The 22102-nt window shown below is 41.3% G+C and overlaps 1 protein-coding gene across 1 annotated transcript in view; it reads left to right on the forward strand.

Annotated features, from left to right (window-relative positions):
• The window catches only part of NFATC2 (nuclear factor of activated T cells 2), a 161514-nt gene that overhangs the window by 71092 nt on the left and 68320 nt on the right, over positions 1-22102 (forward strand). The gene's annotated exons all lie outside the window — the stretch shown is intronic.

Raw genomic sequence — 22102 nt, forward strand, 5'->3', positions numbered from 1 at the left:
AAAATAAAGCAAGAAAACATTTTATTTGCTATAAGACCAATATAAATCTCTTCAATGGAAAGTAAGGTCCAGAACACACTGAAGAAATAATTCAGTTCGAAACTGCTTTAACTGCCCTCTTTGTGAGACATTTAGCTTTCTGTGTCAGCAAGTTATGGTGCCACAATAAACTACAATTCCCAGGATTTCCTCGCACTCAGCCATAGCATTTAAAGTGGACTCAAACTGGATTATTACTGCAGAGTGTGTTTTGGACCTAAGAAAACTCTTTTATTAGATCAAGTCAATCAAGAAAGGGGGTATGAGGTGGTTGGATAAACTAGCATTATATGTCATAGCTTCAGCAAACCTTTCTGGAAGAATGCTGTGCTCTGCTGTTCTCCCCTATCACCTACCAGTTAGCTGTCTAACAACCCAGTACACACAACTAGTCCTACTGCTAGTTTTCTTCAAAGGTAGATTTCGCATATCACTAGAGGAAGGTAGAAAAGTTATGGAGTGAAGGATGTCATGAAGGAGTTACTTCTCCAAACACCATTAGCAAATCCTGACCAAAGCTGTCCTTCCCTCACTTGTCCATAGTACAAGCAGCTCCTTTTCTCCCCTTGTGAGAGAACACTGTCCAAATAGGTTAAGCTCTGCCTTTATTGCTTATTGCCCAGAGGAGCTTATGATAATGGAGCACAGGTGAAATAACATATGTAGGTATTGAGATCCACCCAAGCTTATTTTCATGACACACACAAGTAACCCTGAAAAAAATGGGTCAGTAAGATCATTCCTGTAAAACGGTATAAATTATATAGTATAATGTTTTACCTTCATCTCCTGATGTAACACTGAGCAAGTATTTCATTAAAAATAAGCTGGGGAATACTCAGAGAATATTTATAAATGCTAATTGAGTCAGAAAGCAAAAATATTCATCAGAACTAGAAAGTTGAACCAGAGGCATGGAATCATGTCAAAGGACAGTCTTGAGATAAGTGCAGCAAAATAATAGTCAGTTTGTGCAATGTTACCTACTGTTGCAACACCAAAAGGGAAGAAGCTTTCATTGTGTTGTACTGTAAAGTGTAGAAGTACAATGTAAAATTAAGTTATTGTTTGTTTGGTTGTTTTTACATTAGAGATGTAATGTACAATCTTCAAATGACATGTGGATGTATGGACACAAAACCAAACTGAAGGGTTCTACCAAAGAAAATATTTATGTATGTAAAATATATCCAAATAAAATGTAACCCACCTCCAATTACCAAAACACACCTATGAAGAAATAAGGGATAAATTGCACCCTCAAATAGAAAAGCCAGTAAAATTTCTAAAAGGGTATAAATACCCCACTGAAAAATGAGCAGTAATAAAGAACGAATAAAATGTCCAAATTCAAGGTCAGAAAATTTAGACCCTGGAACAAAAAAGCCAGTAAAGGTGTCTAAAAGGGTAACAATACCCGACTAAGAATTATATAAGTGTAAAATAAATCAAAACATAAAATGATATAAAACACTAGAGGCCAGATGCGTTTCGACAACTGTTGTCTTCCTCAGTGGCCTGCAATTATTTAAAATATAATATATCTAATATATGTGTCTGTGCTCAACTCAGAAGCAACAATAAACATCTGTTGGTTATAATAAACCATGTGAGGTATGATGTCCTTCTCATCAAGACATGTTACTTTGGAAAAAGGCTTCCCTTCCCCCACAGATTGTTACCTAGCTACTTCCACTGCAGTGCTGTTCCATTTATCTCTTCTTTACTTTGGTTCCTGCTAACTTGACCAGAGAGCCAAGTTTGGGCTAAGGGCAATCAGTTGCTGAACTCTCTTGTGAATGACCATACATGTGTCTCTTTAAAGTTGGTCATGTTGACCATTTCCTTTCTGACATTCTGTGTAGCCTGCTATGAATAGCCACAAGGATGCTTTGATTTCTGACCTGAATCATACCTGACCTTAAAAAAAACCTTTACCATGGACTCATTGTTTTCAGTAGGTATGCAGCTCACAAGTTCAAACAATGGTGATGACTAATAAGAATGCCGCACATTTCATTCACATGCAATTATAGAGCAGTAAAGACTGACCTCTAAAATTCTGATTCATTCAAATGTTGCCACCCTGCTTTGTAATTTCTTGGGGATTGGCTCCCATTGAGAGATGTACCACATTTTTCTCATTTGCACTGGGGCTTTTAAGCACACCTCACATCACCCCATCTCCCCCAAAGGTGCCACATTAGAAATTTCTTCTGAAACTTGTAAGAAACCTGTAAGAAGCATTCTCCAAGGTTATTTAAAGAAAAAAATAACTTAAATGTTCATTGTGGCTGGGTGGGGTTGTACACATGCACATATGTGCATATATGATGGGGGCTGCTGGATAGGGACTGAGTAGGCTTGGTTTTCCTATATTTATTTAGAAGTCTTTTATTAGTACTTTATTCTTAAGGCAGATGTCCAGATGTCCAGAATATGTTACTAATTCACAGAAAGTTAGGTAGCCTATCCCTCCATACCCTGGCCATTTATGCAATGCTGATGGGAGGAGAGGGAAACCAGGTCCAATCTCATATATGTTTTTAGTCTCAGGTGACCAGGGGACTGGCATTTTTCCAACACAAAATAAGGGAGTTACTTCTTACTAAATTCATCTATAATTTGCTAACCATGATCTGAAAAATATATCTTGAAGTAGTTTACAGTAGAAGTCAAGAAACTCAAATAGACATGGAGAATTCAAGGCTTTAGAATAAACAAATCATAATGGAATAAAAACATAAAGCATAACATTTCACAAACTGGACAACCCAGGGAGTCAGGTGAGGTGTGAGTAATAAGACCATTCTTTAACAGGCATCTGAAGCATGACACACAGTGCCTTCTGAGGTCTCTTTCACTCTGCATAATTATAGCACTTTGATACCATTTTAACTGCTACAGTTACACACTGTGGAACCCTGTTTAATAAGGCATTAAAATTCTCTGGCAGAAAATTCTAAATACCTCAAGAAACTACAAGACTCTGGATTCCATAGGATGGAGCCATGTCAGTCAAAGTGCTATCAAAGTCTTATAATTCCATAGTATGACAAAAGATAATGTATATGACACAGTTTTACAAGCATGATAGCACAGATTTGTATCATGGAAGGAGATGTGATGTGTCAGATAACACTGTTGCAAGTTTAAGACTTGTATATCTCAGCAGCAAGATCTTGAACCTGGCCACATCGTTAATAAGACAGCCACTACATCAGTGTAATATGTAGCCAGTTACTCCACTCAGCACTCTGTATTTCCTAACCATGCAAAAGGGTGGGTGTGTGCATATGTTCCTTCACGTTGCCTGATGCATGGTGATCCCATAACCCTACAGACTTTTCTTGGGCAAGGAATACTCAGAGATGGTTTTAGAATCATAGAATCATAGAGTTGGAAGACACCACTAGGGCCATCCAGTCCAACCCCCTGCCATGCAGGAAATCCAAATCAAAGCATCCCTGACAGATGGCCATCCAGCCTCTGTTTAAAGACCTCCAAGGAAGGAGACTCTATCACCCTCCGAGGGAGTGCATTCCACTGTCGAACAGCCCTTACTGTCAGGAAGTTCCTCCTAATGTTGAGGTGGAATCTCTTTTCCTGGAGCTTGCATCCATTGTTCCGGGTTCTGTTCTCTGGAGCAGAAGAAAACAAGCTTGCTCCCTCCTCAATATGACATCCCTTCAAATATTTAAACAGCGCTATCATATCACCTCTTAACCTTCTTTTCTCCAGGCTAAACATCCCCAGCTCCCTAAGTCGTTCCTCATAGGACATGGTTTCCAGACCCTTCACCATTTTTGTCGCCCTCCTTTGGACACGCTCCAGTTTCTCAATGTCCTTTCTGAATTGTGGCGCCCAGAACTGGACACTGTATTCTAGGTGGGGCCTGACCAAAGCAGAATACAGTGGCACTATTACTTCTCTTGATCTAGACACTATACTTTTATTGATGCAGCCTAAAATTGCATTGGCCTTTTTAGATGCCGCATCACACTGTTGACTCATGTTCAACTTGTGGTCTACTTGGACTCCTAGATCCCTTTCACATGTATTTTCAGTCAGCCAGGTGTCACCCATCCTATATCTGTGCATTTTATTTTTCCGCCCTAAGTGCAATACCTTACATTTCTCCATGCTGAATTTCATTTTGTTAGCTGTGGCCCAGCTTTCTAGTCTATTCAGGTCATTTTGAATCTTGGTCCTGTCCTCTGGGGTATTAGCTGTTCCTCCTAATTTGGTGTCATCTGCAAATTTGATGAGTATGCTCCCAATTCTGTCATCCAGGTCATTGATAAAGATGTTGAATAGCACTGGGCCCAGGACAGAGCCCTGTGGGACCCCACTGGTTACTTCTCTCCAGGATGAAAAGGAGCCATTGTTGAGCACCCTTTGGGTTCGGCCAGTCAACCAGTTACAAATCCATGTAACAGTTGCCTTGTCTAGCCCACATTTTACAAGCTTGTTTGCAAGAATGTCATGGGAACCCTTGTCAAAGGCCTTACTGAAATCAAGATCTACTATATCCACAGCATTCCCTTCATCTACCAAGCTGGTAATTTTATCAAAGAAAGAGATTAGATTTGTCTGGCATGACTTGTTTCTCTGAAACCCATGTTGACTTTTTGTGATTATGGAATTGCCATCTAGATGTTCACAGACTCTTTGTTTAATTATCTGCTCTAGAATCTTTCCTGGTATTGATGTCAGACTAACTGGACGATAATTGTTGGGATCGTCTTTTTTCCCCTTTTTGAAGATGGGGACAACGTTTGCCCTCCTCCAGTCTGCTGGGATTTCTCCTGTTCTCCAGGAGTTTTCAAAGATTATTGCCAATGGCGCGATATTACATTTGCCAGTTCTTTTAATACCCTTGGATGGAGTTCATCTGGTCCCAGAGACTTAAATTCATTTAGATTAACAAGGTGTTCCTCTACTATCTCTTTACTTATTCTGTGCTGAAATTCCCCTATTCTGTCCTCTGCTCCATTATCCTCAGGTTGAGCACCCTTTGCCTTTTCTGAGAAGACTGAGGCAAAGAAGGTGTTGAGTAATTCTGCCTTTTCTCTGTCCCCTGTTAACATTTTGCCATCCTCTCGACGCAATGGCCCTACCATTTCCTTCTTCTTACTTTTGCTGCGGACATATCCAAAAAAGCCCTTTTTGTTGTCTTTAACCTCTCTAGCAAGCCTGAGTTCATTCTGCGCTTTGGCTTTTCTGACTTTACCCCTACAAATGCCTGCTATTTCTTTGAATTCCTTTTTTGTGATTTCCCCCTTTTTCCATTTCTTATACATGTTCCGTTTCAAACTTAGCTCGGTTGAAAGTTCCTTGGTCATCCATCCTGGTTTCTTGAGACACCTCCCATTTTTCTTTCTCACTGGAACTGTTTGAAATTGTGCCTTCAGTATCTCCCTTTTGAGAAATTCCCATCCGTCCTGAACTCCTTTATCTTTTAGTACTTCTGACCATGGAATCGCCCTCAATACTGCTCTAAGTTTACTGAAATTCGCTCTCCTAAAGTCTAGAATGCGTGTTTGACTATGCCTGGCTTCTCCTTTCCACTGTATTACAAACTCCAGGAGAACATGGTCACTTCCACCTAATGATCCCACCACTTGCACCCCATTAACCAAGTCTTCCTTGTTGGTTAGGATCTGATCTAAAATAGCTGACCCCCTTGCCAGTTTCTTCCTCTAAAATGTAGTCTACAGCACCTTGACAGTCTCCCATCCAAGTACTAACCAGGGCTCACCCTGCTTAGCTTCCAGGATCAAATGGAAAATGGTGCCTTTCGGGAATTTAGGCCCTGTAAAAGGATAACTTCATGTACAGTACATTACATGAGTCGAAATGCAAGATTTGACTAGGTTGAGTGTGTTGACTAAGGCTGCAACAAAATAGAATAAAATAAATCTGAAGGGCTTTACATTTCCCACTCCTGTAACTTTGTAACCATTTTTCATAAAGACTGGGTTGCATTTTAAAATGACTACCCAGCCATCACTACAAAGGGACCCTTTTCCAATCTATTCACACATTGTGACATAGGTGATGTGACAGAGACAAAACATAGGTTTTAGAAGATTGTCCTTTACTGCAGAGCTTCACTTTTGAAAGATCTACAGTAGATATGCAGTGTACTTAGTTCCAGTATACAACATACACATAATGCATGAGTAGACTCATTGTCCACAGCAACTCTGCTTCAGATCATAGTCTGACTCAGTTTGCATGTTTCCTGCTATGATGCTGATAAGCAGCTCAAAAGCAAACGAAGCCACAGTAAACCCACTGTGGGTGGGTTGCATGTCCTTCATGGTGACACTGTCACTGTTAATTTCCTTTTTCAGATGTCTGAGAGTAAGCAAAAGTCTGCAATTTTAGGTGGGGAGGGAAGCACACCAGCACTTGGCAGTGCTTGCTTATTTCTTTATTTCACTTTGATGACTCACGGGGGACATGTACATCCTAGTTGTACTTTCACTTATCACACAAGATTGCCCTAGCACTGTTGCTTGGTTAAAACTAAGCAAAGAGCCACTTATTATGGTGGAGGTGGTATCGATCTTATATATTGTAAAGATTCCAGGATTTTAGTGCATTTCACAAGAGGCCTTGTTTGATGTACTTCATTGTGCAACCTCCTCAACCTTTATTGTGTTGCTGATCACATCAGTTTTTCCTTTCCTACTGCTGCTAGCAGAAAAGAAAGAGTGGTATGCATTAAGATGGCAAGGAAAACCCTGATTCTTAATAGACAGGCAGGTAGAGTGGGCAATAAAGTAAGTGAGACAGTCAGTATCTTGATATATTGATCTCTATGTCTCAATGGGACCAGGTTTGTGGGGGGGATAGTGGTATGGATTTACACAGCTGTGCACACAGCCTCAAAGCAGGCCATCTCCATGGTAGCAACCAACTTTAGGAATATACCTTTTTGGTCTCTCATTTGTTGTTAACTACTGGCAATTTGAATTTGACTTATGGTACCCTCTGAAGGAGAGACATCAGAGTCACCCTGTTTTCAAGAGTCCTCCACAGGTCTTGCAGACTCAAGGCTGTGGCCTCCTTAATTGAGTTTTTCCAGGTGTAATAGGTTTCCTCCCTCTTTTCCTACTGCCTTCTACATTTATCTTTCATACTCTTTCTTTCTCTTTCATACTATACTATTATAGGACTTTGATGGTACTTTGACTATTGACCATGGCTCCATGCCATGCAATGAGACTCACACACCATTTCCAGGGTCAGCATAGCCTAGTGGTTCTTTCACGTGACCTGTCATACGTACCATTTCCAGAGGCAAGGGTACCATTTTATCTCTTTACAACTGAGCCTTCATGTGCAGATCACTTTTGTTCTAGGATGCAAATAGGATACATGTGGAGTTAGCATCATCAGAAATTATCATCATCAGAAAATAAAAGAGGACATAGATCTGCAAAATACCTGTATGTACGAATTTAAAAATGTAGGTGACAATTTGGCAAATTATTGTAATTTGTTTTCATTGCTCTAGTAATGGTGCATGTGAAGTCTGTCAACATTTCACCAGTAAAATATGGCCTGTAGTTTACATACAACATATTGATTTGGGACTGATTTATATAGAAGAGGTTCTATATAATGCTCAAAACAGTCAGCTGGATAGGATCGTTAGTTTCAGGTTTTCCTGACATCATGCCTCTATAGTCCCTTTCACACTACCAAATTGTAGCATTTTGATACCATTAACAGTGATGAATCCATTCTGTAAAATGCTGAGACTTGCAGTTTTGTGAACTCTGGGCCAGAGAGTCCCAGTGTCTCACAGAACCTAGAATCCCATGATTGTTTGGGATGTAGTAGGCATGGCAATTAAAGTGGTATTAAACTGCTATAATTAGGTGGTGTAAAAAAGACTTGGGATGTAGTGACTTAACAGTTAAGATGCTGACTCTGATGATCGCAAGGTCGGCACATCGGCAGTTTGAGGCCCAGGTACCGTGTGACAGAAGGAGCTCCCATCACTAGTCCCAGCTTCTGCCAACCTAAAGTCGAAAGCATGTAAAAGTGCAAATAGATAAACAGATACCACTTTGCTGGGAAGTTCAATGTGTTCTGTGCAGTCATGCTAGCCATATGATCACCAGAGTAATCTTTGACTATGGTGGGTCTTTGGCTTAATAATGGAGATGAATACCGCCCCTACAGTCAGACATGACTAGACAATCTGGTCAAAGGGGAAACCTTTACCTTTACCTTTATCTTTATAAAGACTTGCTAATAATAATAATAATAATAATAATAATAATAATAATAGGATTTATTTATATGCCGTCCAATCACTGGGAATCTGGGCAGCTTACAACAGAGGGGATAATAGACGGTTCCCTGCCCTCAGGCTTACAATCTAAAAGACACGACACAAAAGGAGAAGGGAATGGTGAGGGTGGGGGAGGGGATCTTAGACTGTAATTCATTATAGAGGTCTTAGGCCAGGAGTGGACATCCCATGGGCTGCATGCAACCTCCTCAACTTTTATTTTGATGCTGATCACACCCATTTCTCCTTTCCTACTGCTGCTAGCAGCAAGGAAAGGGTGGTCTATGTTAAGATGGCAAGGAAACATCTGCTTCTTAATAGGCAGGCAAACTGGACAATAAAGGGAGAGAGCCACTCAGTGTCTTGGCATACCAACCTTACTGTCTCAGTGAGACCAGTTTATTTTTTTTTGGGGGGGGGGGAATAGTGGTGTGGATTTACATGGCTATGCACACAATGTGTGTATGTGTTTATGTGTCTGTGTGCATGTGCAAGTTTCAGACCAGCATCACTTCTGGCCCTTGGGACCCCAGAGTTTGTACAGAGCCTTAGGCAAAGCAAGAGGTCCAGCCAGATGTGAATTTCCTAATCCAGGCCTCCAACTAATTTCCCAAGTCAAAGAGCCTCTGGGCTCTTAGAAGAAAGGAACAACAAATTCTGCATGCCTTTAAGACCCAGGAGTGCACACCCATGTCTTCAAACATGAAAGAATTTTGATAGTTCTGCCTAAGGAAACCTATGTGCTGGATTACTTCTAAACTGGATGTGGAAAGTGATGCTGCTTAGTTCAGAGTGCTAACTGGATCAGAGAGAAAGAAAAGGACAGATGGGAAGCTGGGCCATACTTCCACACTTGCTAGACCTCAAAACTAAAAGGGCTGTAGGTGCAAAGCTGTGATATATCAAGCCTGTGCCATGAAAGTAACTGACCCTTGCTATGTTAACTTGACTATACTACATATTAATGAAATCAGCAATCAGCTTATAAAAGACACAGTCATTCTAAGCCTGGCACAGGAAATGGTGGAAGGAAGTGAACTCTGGGGGACTGGGAGTTTGCAAATTTGTGCTTTTGCAGCATCTGAATAAAGCAATTGTTTTTAAGAGACCAGTGTGTGCACTGCACATGTAGTATGTTTACTTACACCATCTGTGGATGATGCAGAGTGTGTTGAGTGCATATCACATTCTTAAACGAACCTTACAATGATTTAGCCACACACCCAATCTCCTGAGTAGTGAGAACAGTGGGGAGTAATGATTGTTTCTGGGTAAGTAACCTTTTTGGTCACGTCTGAGTTCCTAAGATACTACATAAGCTCACCAAGACTGTGTGGTTTGGAGTGGTGCATAAAATGATGTAGGATTTTCACAACCCAACGATATTTTATTTTCAACAGCTATGTCTGTTTATGTAGAAACCAGTTTTTAACATACCATCACACTCCTGGGTGACCAAGATAGAGAACTGAGGCTAGTCCTGTGGAGGCAAGAGTAGATTACATGTTTATTGGTTGGACTCACCAAGGCCAGGTGTGGCCTTCACATGAGTGGTGTCCAAAGTGGACCTCTACAGTTACTTCTGCAAATGTAAGTGGTGACCATTCACTTCTGTATGGAGAAATAGAGAGAGAAATTGAAAGGCAAATGACAATGGGGGGGCTTGGCTCTCTTTGCGCATGGTGTACATGGTATCTTTGCACTGTGAACACTTGAATCCCAGGGTCCTTGCAGAAGGAAAGATCACAAACACATATGTCACTCTTCATAACAAGCAGCCTGGTAAGCTATGATGTAGTGGTTTGAGCACTGGACTTTGATTCTGGAAACAAGGGTTTGAATACCCACTCGGTCTTGGGCAAGCCGCTCTCTCTGCCTCAGAAGAAGGCAAAGGCAAATTCCTTCTGAATAAATCTTTCCAAGAAAACCTCATGACAGGTTCACCTAGGTTCACCATAAGTTGGAAAGGACTTGAAGGAACACAACAGCAACAAACCTGTTCTGTGCTCGAATCTCTACTGCTTCCTTCCTTCTCATAAAATACAACTCAAACGAAAATTCACAAATACTAATCTGTTTGCAGAGCTGTACAGATAAGATTTTAAAGGCACTAATTTGGGGTTATACATGCTGGCTTGGTTCTGGTAATGAAGATAGGATTCATTTAGTGGAGGAGACCTGCTGGTGCAGTGGTTAAATGCCTGTACTGCAGCCACTCACTCACAAACCATACAGTTCAGTACTAGCCAGGGTGCAAGCTCGACTCAGGCTTGCATCCTTACAAGGTCACTAAAATGAGTACCCAGCTTGTTGGAGGCAATTAGCTTACAGTTGTAAACCACTTAGAGACTGCTTAGTTCAGTATGAAGCGGTATATAAATGAAGCTGCTATTGCTATTGCCAGTGTGATGCCAAACCACTGATTGGTACTACTAATATTTGGCTTTTGCCTTCTCTTTCAGCCTTGAAACAATAGTATCTGATTCTGGTTTATAAAATCATAAATTGTACAAATCATGAACTGGACACAACTGTGTTTTACAAGAGCCAGAAGCCAGTGAGAGAGCAAAAAATCACATTGTAGTTTGATATGTCAGCTGCTTCAGCCCTCTATCCATTTTACCAGGCCTTTTGTCTTGTGCCAGAGTCTAGTATTTTTTTTTCCAGGCAATACATATACTTTCTTTATCAATTTCTTCAAACAAGCTGAATGGGTCTGGTGACATCATAATAATAATAATAATAATAATAATAATAATAGGATTTATTTATATACCGCCCAATCACTGGGAATCTGAGCGGTTTACAACAGAGGGGATAACAGACGGTTCCCTGCCCTCAGGCTTACAATCTAAAAAGACACAACACAAAAGGAGAAGGGAAAGGTGAGGGGGGGAGGGGATCAGGTCCAGCATTCTTCTCTCCCTCTGAGGCCTGGACCAAAGCAGATGGACTGGAGGGAGGGCTCTACTTCTTCAGGCTAGCCCTGATGGAGCTGAGCCAGCCTATTCTCTCCCTCACAGGCCGAAAGTTGACAGTTATGGAGGGAGGGCATAGTGAGAGTTACAGAAGGAATGCAAAATGAATATAAATTTTCAGAAAAAAATAATATTTTTATATCTTTAGGGGATAGAAATGTCCAAGATACAGACTTAGTGTCTGTATTTATGTCACACAGATTAGCATAGAATCATAGTATCATAAAACTGGAAGGAACCTCAAGGGCCACCCAGTCCAACCCACAGCCATGCAAAAATACACAATTAAAGCACTCCTGAACTATGCTCACCCAGCCTCTGCTTAGAGGCCTCCGAAGATGAGGAGTCCACCACCTTCTGAGGCAATCTATTCTGCTAAACCACTCCTAAAATAAAAATTCTTCCTGATTTGTAGGTAGAATCTCTTTTCTTTTAATTTGAGTCCATTGGTTTGAGTTTTAGCCTCTGAGCAGTAGACTATATGGCTTATATCAACCTATTTCATAGAATCATACAATAGTTATACAATATTTCATGAGTACAGATTTATAGAAGCAATATTTATGTTCTGTTCTTCCCCATTACAGTGGTTCTCACCCACATATTTTATTCCCATGCCAACTATGAATTGAATGTAGTTGTCTCTTGTTGTGTTGGTACTTTCTTGGTTCTTCTAATGAACCACTCCAAAGCCATATCCAGACTAGCCTCTGTTCACATAGAGACCAGTCAGATGTTTGTGGAAAGCCCACAAGCAGGGCATGAGTGCAATAGAAGCAATATTCCTCTTGTGCACACCTTTCAGTAGTACTGAGAAACATTCTGCCTCTGGCTATTTGTTTTTAAGTCATTTCCGACTTAAGGTGATCCTAAGGTGAACTTCTCTCAGGATTTTCCTGGCAAGATTTGTTCAGAGGGGGGTTGCTTTTGCTGCCTTCTGAGGCAGAGAGAGTGTGGCTTGCCCAACATCACCCATTGGATATCCATGGGCAAGTGGGGATTCAAAGTCATAGTCCAACATTCAAACCAATATGCCACAGTGTGAAGTCAAAGGCTTTCATGGCCAGTATCCATGGTTTTTTTGTGGGTATTTCGGGCTATGTAGCCATGTTCTAGAAGATGGCCACATAGCCCAAAAAACCCACAAAAAGCCAATATGCCACACTTTCATACTGGACATAATATATATTTGTCATTAAGACTAATAGTTATTAACAGCTGTATCTCTAATCCGCATTTAAAGCCATCCAAATTGGTGGTCAACATGGTTGCCCCATCCTCTCTTTACAAACCATGGCTAAGCATTATGGTTTTAAAAAACCATAGGATTGCATATATATTTAAATCCAAGGCCTGTTCTCTTCTGTAGGGTATCAAACTCCACTCTGTTTCTGCCCATGCTCCTCTCAACATTTACAGATAGCAATTATCTGTAAATGCCACAAATTTAAATACTCTATTTGCAAGGGATAGCATTTCAACTAACTTGTGACAATATCCAAAGCTTGTCTATCTTGTCCAGTAGAATTACAAAGAAAAGGTGCTACCTTCCCATTAAACATCCTATGCTGCATGTGGAGAAAAGCCACATCCTTAATCTAGTCTAGTACATTAATCAACAACCATTGTAGCATTGTAAATATAAATAGGCTGCAATATATGTAAGATAGTTTGCAGATGGGTGATCTGCCAAATGGATAGCATGGTTTGGAATCTTAAAGCAGTGGCATGTTTTCTTCAGTAACAGTTAAAAGATATTCAAGTGCCCACATGTAATCTGTACTTGTTCCCATTACTAGCTTGTCCCAGTGGAGGGTCCAATAAAACACCCTGCTTGTCCACACTGAAGTGATCAGAAGTACTGAAATAGCATTCCTTGTCATGGGTCTGTTTCTAGAGAAGATATATTCTCTGGTACAGCACAATTATAGAGCTGTAGAGAGAAGGACAGGAAAAAAGCCAAGCCAAGGCTGTTCTGGAATCCTTTGCAGTCTCATGTAAAGAAAGAATGCTATCATATGTACAGTTGTGATGTTTGGTGAAAACATTACCTTCACATTGTAGCCTCTTGTGTGCTTGGCAGCAAGCAAGACTGTTCTTGTAATGCAGCCAACAAATGTCAGAAAGAGAAGAGGGGAATCCCAGAAAAAACATTGCAGTATGGGGGTGGGGAAATCTATGAAGACAAACACATAAACATAGATTTTAGAAGGGGGAGGAGGAGAAAGAGTGGCTGTGGAAAATGAGTTGCTGTAGCTGAAAGAGAATCACTGAGACAGGGTGGAATCCAGTGTTTTGGAAAATCTCCCTGCATGACACATGGTTTTGGAATTTTGCAGCTGGTAAGCCCTCATTAACAAAGGCAACTACTACTGGCCTAGATTTGCTGGCTTGCTTTCTACTATGGGGGTGCCTAGAAATCCAGATTTGCAGCACATTTGTTTAAAGACACTGATTGCTTTTTAATGCATTTGTCTTGGAATGAACAAAAGGCAGAAGGCAAAAGAGAGAGACTCTTCTGTCACCTGTCGAAAGCTAATTGATCACATTAAAAACCTGGCATAAGGAATGGAATTCCCTGTTCTCCCACTTAGTCATCGCATCCTGGTGTGACTCATTTTATTACACAGAGGTTCCCAGTGGTTTTATTCTGAGTGGAGCCTTTGTTTCATAAAATGTTTGTATATTTTTTTCTTTATTTTTTTTTGTTTTGTTTTGTTTTGCTAAGTGTATTTCTATGAATTGGCATAAGATATTTGTTAAAATAGCTCTGGAAGCAGATTGACTCCTGTTGTTTCAATACTCAGCTACTGTTGTTATGTTTTGTTGTGACTTGGGTTGAAGTTTTAAAACAATTGACTTGGGAGAATGTCTCTAAACTTGTTCTCTTGGTACAAATGTCAATTGTGGGGTTGGGCTACAACCCAGATGACTAATTCTTCTGGCCCTTTCCCAGCCAGACCTTGATGTGTATCTTTGGCTTGGTGAATCATCTTCGAGTTCTTTCTCAGTGTAATTAAAAGGTTGGCCACAGCACCCCATTGACCCAGTTTAACTGGCTAGAATGGACAGTCACTTGCCACTTATGAACATAGTGTTCAGCTCCTCTGAAGAAACAAAATGCCCTCTTGATGTGTGTGTCTATATCTTTAAACTGCATGTTGTGCTCTCTCCCCCCTCCATGGGAAGTGGTGCATCAAAGCTCCTAATCTCCACGGTTTACCAACGAGGCACAACCAAGCATCCCATTCCACAGACTTCTGTTCATTCCAAACTATTACACAGATCCCAAAGCTCAGCCCTCCTATCCACTCCATCTACATAATGTAAGAGCCCTGGTGGTACAGTGGTTAAATGTCTGTACTGCAGCCATTCCTTCACAAGCTATAAGGCTCTGAGTTCAATACCACCCAGTGGGCTGAGGCTTGACTAAAGCTTGCATCCTTCCAAGGTCACTAAAATGTGTACCCAGATTGTTGGGGGGCAATTAGCTTTACACATTGTAAACCACTTAGGGAGTGCTTAAGTGCACTGATAAGTGGTATAGAAGTGTACTTGCTATTGCTATTGCTACATAAGTCTCCTAAGAAATCTTCCCTGTGCTGAGTCAAATCACAAGGTTTGGGAAAATTCTGTTCTTGTTCTGATGCTGTGAATTAGAATATTTTTTCTTGGTGTGAATCAGAGGGATTTCATCATCTGCAAATGGTATTTCTCCCTCAAAGATGATTGACTTTGCTCACACTTTCTGATATGACGTTACTGTCTTGATTTAGAAGTCCCGTATGGCAGTTGTATGAACAAAACTACTGAGCTTGATTTCCATAACCAAAGATTTTAATTGAATAATTTAGTAAGATGGGAGCTGGAACTAGATTGGTCTCTCAGTCTGCATATGGTTTGTATTGACTGGATCAGATATCTTATTGGAATCACCCTTTTCCTCTACAATGACTTAAGCAAAGTTTACTTTCTTTGGACATTTTCTTTGACACTCTGTCAAGTCTCTGCTGTGAAAACCTCAGAGTAAGCTTGTGAGAAATGCTTAGAGAATTTCCCAGTCCCATCTCTTATGCCAGCTCAGCCAAATTGCGGCAGAAAATACATTTTTACTGCCATTTTACAAACCCATAATAATGAGTAAGGGCTCATGAGTAATGTGTACATGCATGGCAGACCCTTTAATTGGCTAATTAACCCAAACAACACTGAGGGTACTGTAGCAGATCAAATAGGATTTACCTAATACAGGCTGACATCTTGACTTCCCTTAGAGTTTGGCATAAAACTTGTGGTCCGATCACAGTTCAGGCTAGATGGCATAGAATTACATTTTTCCTTTAAAAACTCCTTTATTTCTGTAGAAAGTGCTGACACCATCAGATCTGTTGCTGGAGCTTAATTCCATATTAAATTCCCCAGTGGCAAAGTAAGACAAAATGTGGCATTGTACTATAATATTAAAGTATTGCCCAAGTAAGGACAGGTTGATGTTTGCTTACTATGCAACAGTATTTGGGAGGGGGAATGGGTGAGGAGGAGACAGGCATAGCTGGTGTTCGTTCACAATACTACAACATCTGCTTATATGTTCCAACTACACATTCCAGTAATATGTGTCTAAATGACAGATGCAAGGACCACACATATTTAAAACCCTACAAGTGGAGGTCTGCTTGCATGGCATAACTTTTTCCTTCTGTACTCCTCCAACATCCCCTGTCTGCTCTGTATTGTCTGTAAATCCCACAAAGCATAATTTCAGGGTATATGGGTAGAGCTGCAGGGGGAGGGAGTACCCTTCTTTCTGTTTCACAGAACCAAGTTCTGCAGATGGAATAGTGTATATACTTGACTATAAGTCAACCTGATGTATAAGTCGATGACAGGTTTTGGGGCCAAAGTTATGGATTTTTATATAACCCATGTATAAATTGAGGGTAAAACTTAGGAGCATGTAACAAAGGATACAAAGGATGATGGAAAAGAAAATGATGCCAAAGCACACTGCTATTTCCCCATCCAGACCTTCAAAAAGGCCAGAAGTGGCACTGCAGTGGATTAAAATAGAGAGGGGGGGTGCTTCTTTTAGTTTCTTCTGGGATGGGCTAAGTTCTTGTCTTTTGCCACTCTACTCAGAGAAGGAGATAGTTCCTTTTACTTACAGTAATTACACTGACCCATGGATAAGATTTTTTTACTTAAGTTTCTAGACTTGTACATTAGTATATACAGCAATTAAATTTTATCTTTTGTTTGCATACCACATTTCAGCTGAATTGGCTCCCAAAATGACTTACAGTTAAAATGACCACAAAGATACAATATGGATACATGGAGGTGAGGGCAAGGCTAATGGATGACATAGTCTTTGTCCCCAAAAGGAGATCGGAGCCAAAGAGGGACAGGGGGACTATCAGTGGAAAGATGAGTAGTCATGTAATATGGACTTTAAAAACAAAAAGCAAAGCAAAACCATTACTGAGGATTACAAATAGGAAGAATTTGCTACCAGCACATAATTAATCCTGTGTTTTTGCACCTGGGCTGACCTCACACTATGAGCATGTATCCCATTTGTAGAATTCACCCCTTGTTGGTTCCAGCCAAAGCGGTTGACATTCCAGAACAATGAAATCACCAGGACTGGTCCAAGGTACAGGGAAGCTGAACCAAATCAGAATCATGAATTCCTCCAAATTTGTTGGACTGCAGCTCCCAGCACTCCTTAGTATTGGCTATGCTGGCTAGGGATGCTAGGATTTGTAGACCAACAACATCTGATAGCCTGTATGATTCCCACCCCTAGCCTAATTCCAGTTCTTAGATTCTCTATAGTACTTTGAAGGGGAATGAATAAGAAGAGCATTCTCATGTGGCATAGTCTGAGAATGATGAAATACTAATTGTTGTAGTTTGTTGCATTTTTGGTTCAGGCTTAATGACATGTTCAGGTGGTTATGGCATTCTGTCTTCATTTCTTGGAACTGTTTCCTGCAGTGATAGTTAAATATATATATATATATATATATATGGGAATCACAAGGCAAGGAGGTAGGAAAATTCTCTATAGATTTACCCAGGGGTAGGCAACCTTTTTGAGCCGGGGGCCGGGTTGCTGTCCCTCAGACAACTGGGGGGCCGAAGCTGGGGGGTGGAGCTTCCACCCTCTGGGGGCGGAGCTGCACACCAGGGGTGGAGCTTCCACCCTCTGGGAGTGGAGCCGCATGTCGGGGGCGGAGCTTCCACCGATGTCCCGCAAGGAGAAGTAGGCATGTGCCTGGCCTCTCCTCCTCGGTCCCATCCTTTGGCCAAAGCCCAAAAAGTAATAATTAAATAATTTTTTTAAAAATAAATAAATAAATAAAAAATAAATAATTCCTACACACACTGCAAACATTATATGAAGTAAAAAACAAAATGGGAACATATACAATATTCAAAATGAAGAACAAGAACAAGTAAAGTTAAATAAAAATTAGGAAATCCAGATCAAATGCATGCACACTGTCTCAATCCAGAAAGGAGCAAGCCAGCCCATGTGGAGGGATTTTGCAAAGAGAATACCAAGGGATATAAGCATAAGAATAACAATATTTGCAGCATGCAAGCTACCTGAAAGTCAGAAAGCAGAGGGAAAGCATAGAGTTGGAAGAGACTGCAAGGGCCATCCAGTCCAACCCCCTGCCATGCAGGAAATCCAGATCAAATGCATGCACAATGTCTCAACCCAAACAGCCAGCCCATCTGGAGGGATTTTGCAAAGGGAATACCAAGGGATGTAAGCATAAGAATAACAATATTTGCAGCATGCAAGCTACCTGAAAGTCAGAAAGCAGGGGGAAAGCATAGAGTTGGAAGAGACTGCAAGGGCCATCCAGTCCAACCCCCTGCCATGCAGGAAATCCAGATCAAATGCATGCACAATGTCTCAACCCAAACAGCCAGCCCATGTAGAGGGATTTTGCAAAGAGAATACCAAGGGATGTAAGCATAAGAATAACAATATTTGCAGCATGCAAGCTATCTGAAAGTCAGAAAGCAGAGGGAAAGCATAGAGTTGGAAGAGACTGCAAGGGCCATCCAGTCCAACCCCCTGCCATGCAGGAAATCCAGATCAAATGCATGCACAATGTCTCAACCCAAAGAGCCAGCCCATGTGGAGGGATTTGCAAAGAGAATACCAAGGGATGTAAGCATAAGAATAACAATATTTGTTAGCACGTGGAAGCTACCTGAAGGCCACAGAACAGGGGAAAATGCATGCACACTGTGTCCCAAACCACAAAGGCACAGGTAGTAGGTGTAGCTTCCGATAACCCCCCTCCCCCAATGAACCAACCTCGTGGTAGTGGCTCTGACTCGTTCTTTCTTTCTTTCTCTGCCTCCTCCTCCTCCTTCCCCCCCTCCCCGCTCTTCCATGGGGGAGGGCTGAGGGCAGAACCAGGAGAGCCAGAAGAGCGGAGCCAGAAGGTGAAGGGCAGGGCCAGGAGGGCGGAGAGAGAAGGGAGGAGGGTAGAGCCAGGAGAGCGGAGCCTGAAGGGCGAAGGGCAGGGCCAGGAGGGCGAAGGAGGAGGAGGGAGGAGGGTGTCGCCCATTCGGAGGCCTGGCACGGCCCTGGAGCCCTCGAACAGGACTCCAGGGAGCACACCGGGCCTCCTAGATGGGTGCCGCCATTTTGTTTTTTAAAATGGCAGCGAAGTCTCGCGCGACGAGAAAGGTCGCGCGAGACTTCGCCGCCATTTTAAAAAACAAAATGGCGGCCAGAGCAGCGGCAATCAGCAGCAGGAGCGAGCGGGGGCCGGTTCTGGCGCTTCCGGGGGCCGGATGTGGCCCGCGGGCCGCAGGTTGCCGACCCATGGATTTACCTGTTGTCTGACAGTATAGGTCAGTGGGACTTCGATTACAAACACAGATTAATGTTTAGTGGCACTCCCCCGGCTCTTCCAGCAATTTTATGTCCCACCTTCATCACAGGTTGCTAAGTATCTTACAACAAAATATAAGAATCTGAATAATCTAAAACAGGCAGCTGGCTGACAGGAAGGCCAAAATTTAAAACTGTCCATAAAGCTGTTATAAAATTTCCTCTATTTTCTTCCAAGCAGCAGCTCAGTAACAGCCAGGAGATAAATTACAACACAGCACTGTAACAATAACAGCAACTTACTATCTTTTCTCAGAAGGTTTTGAAATGGATATGCTTTCTGATTCTCCCTTCAGTTAATAATGTTATGTGGGTATGCACCATCTCAGGGAAAGACCCACATAGGGTTGTCAGGACTATACCAGGCCTTTAGATTTTAGGGACCAAAGCCTGAGACATATTGATGATTTCCTGGGATGCCACAGGGCATGGACCCTGGAAATATTATGAATCATGCTAAAGCCACAGAGACATTTGACTTCATTTAGTGACAAAACCACTGGGGTGGCACTACTAAAAAGCGTATGAATTTAAAATGCTAAACATAACCAGATGATGTTTTAGACTTAAGGTACACCCCAAGTATACAAGAAGTCTTGGAGGAGGGAGTATAAAGATAAGCAAAAATAATGACATCCTCCCTCAGACTGATGGACTTTAATATTTTTTAGGAAAACTATTTAAAAATATACTGACATATAATTCTGATTTATGTGTTTCCATGTTCCCAATAAGTAACTGTTTTCCTTGGAAATCTGTTACCTGAGACAATTCAGCCTCTTATACCCCTATATTAGAAAGTCAGTATCTCACAACAATTGTACCTTTCTGCTTACATATCATACGCCATCTGTACTTTTTCTCCAGAGTTCTCAGTATGATTTTGAAAGCTGTGCCCAGTTTATATTAGATCAGTGTTTGTGAATGTATTTGTAATATTGAGTCCCCACATGTAGTAGACTAAGGTGGGATGCAGATGGCAGACTCCCTATGGGATAGATGTACATGTTTAGACTATAGTTGGGTCAGATTTTAAAATGTTATTTTGACCTTTGAATTAAAAAAAACTGCAAGAAGAAAGCTAGCACAGCAGCAAGCAGGCTGATTGGGAATTCTTATTGAAAGAGAATGTGTTTCTCTTCCATTGGGAAGTAGATTTAAAAATGGCATGTCCCACCTGTAGCAAAAAGTAATTCTGTCTACTCTTATCACATCAAGGTACTACTATTTTTGTATTTTACATGTATACTCCAGGTTTAACTCCTTAATTCTGTTATATATAGACCTGGCTTAACTCCAAAATATCTGTATTGAGCTGGGCAGTTTGTGGCTCTTCAGATGTTGCTGGGCTACATTTCCCATCAGACACTGGTGAGGGATGATGGGACTTGCAATCCAACATGTGGAGGTGTAACTGTTTTGTTTTACTGTATCCTAACATCTCACTCCCCACTTGCAGTTAAAATTAAAAGCAAGATTAATACCTTGGACCTTGGTCAGATTCAGCCAGCCTGTTTTTATAATTTTTCAGGTGTGCCATGAGAGCAGGACTGGGCTTTGAGTGCAATCTTTAGAATGTACTTAAGAATCATGGTTGTGGGTTTAAAAACAAAATTCTATCTATTAAGAATATGAAAATGTGAAGTCGAAGGCTTTCATGGCTGGCATCCATAGGTTTTTTTTTTTTTTTGGTTTTTCGGGCCATGTGGCTGTATTTTAGAAGAGTTTATTCCTGACGTTTCACCAGCATCTGTGGCTGGCATCTTCAGAGACTGCTGACATGGAAGAGAGTGGGATACACACACACACACACACATACATACATACTTGTGACCCTAGGTTGGGTGATTTACATGTTAATCTGTGTTTTGTTCTGTTGTTTAATGGCAAGGTCTCAGGGTGGGAGGACATGCAAGGAGGATTTGTATTTGTTTCATTAGTGATCCATTGCCTGCTGGGGGAGGGAGGGAAGCAAGAAATAAGCAAATATAATCAAGATGTAGCAATTCATATAGCTGTTTCAGATGCTGAAATAATAATCACTATGCATTCTTTGTCTCGTTGTAATCACTGTAACACCTATGTAAAATAGAGTAGCATTATTATCTCCTGTATTGCAGTCTTCATGAAATGCAAGGTGATCTGCCCACCTTGGTTCTGCTTTCTAGTGTTGCTTGCATTGTACGACTGATACACCTTGCTTTGAATTTTAATTCTACATCTGCACATAAGTAAGCAGGTACTTGAAGACAGACAGGATAGAAGCAAGGAAGTAGAGAGACAGATGTTAAGAACCACAGCAACTTCACCCTGCAATAGCTTGTCCAGACAGAAGGCTGGAGCCCCATGAGTTTTCTTATCCATTCATTTGATTTTACTAGATTGGTCCTCCAGTGTCTGCTGATTGCTCCAGCCTAGAAGATCAGGAGCTGCTGTAGGAAACACCTAGCTAAAATGGGCAGCAACTTTGGCCTCCAACCAGCAGTCCTGTTTGTGCCAAGAGTCAGTACTTAATCCATAATGCTCTCAGTGCAAGTCCTGTGAAGCTGGTTTAAAAAGATTTCAAGTGAGTGAGAAAGAGGGAGAGATCCATTGTGCTTCCTAGCTCCTTACCCTTTCTCATGATTAACAGAAGCAGAATAAATTCTGCAGACTTGCTAACCTTGCACAGAGGTTGCAGAACCCAGCATTTGAGCAGTTGAATTGAGCTCTTGGCTCAAAACTGTGTTGCCTTGGTTGTGCCCATGTGTATTTATTTAATTATTACTGCAGTTATTGTTAAAAGCACAGTGTATACCTGAACTTAAGCTGCCTGTCCAATGTTTAGTCTACTGGTTTGAAGTC

This window comes from Sceloporus occidentalis, unplaced genomic scaffold (genome assembly GCF_023333645.1).
Source record: "Sceloporus occidentalis isolate IW3139 unplaced genomic scaffold, rSceOcc1.0.p SCAF_3, whole genome shotgun sequence".
NCBI lineage: Eukaryota > Metazoa > Chordata > Lepidosauria > Squamata > Phrynosomatidae > Sceloporus > Sceloporus occidentalis.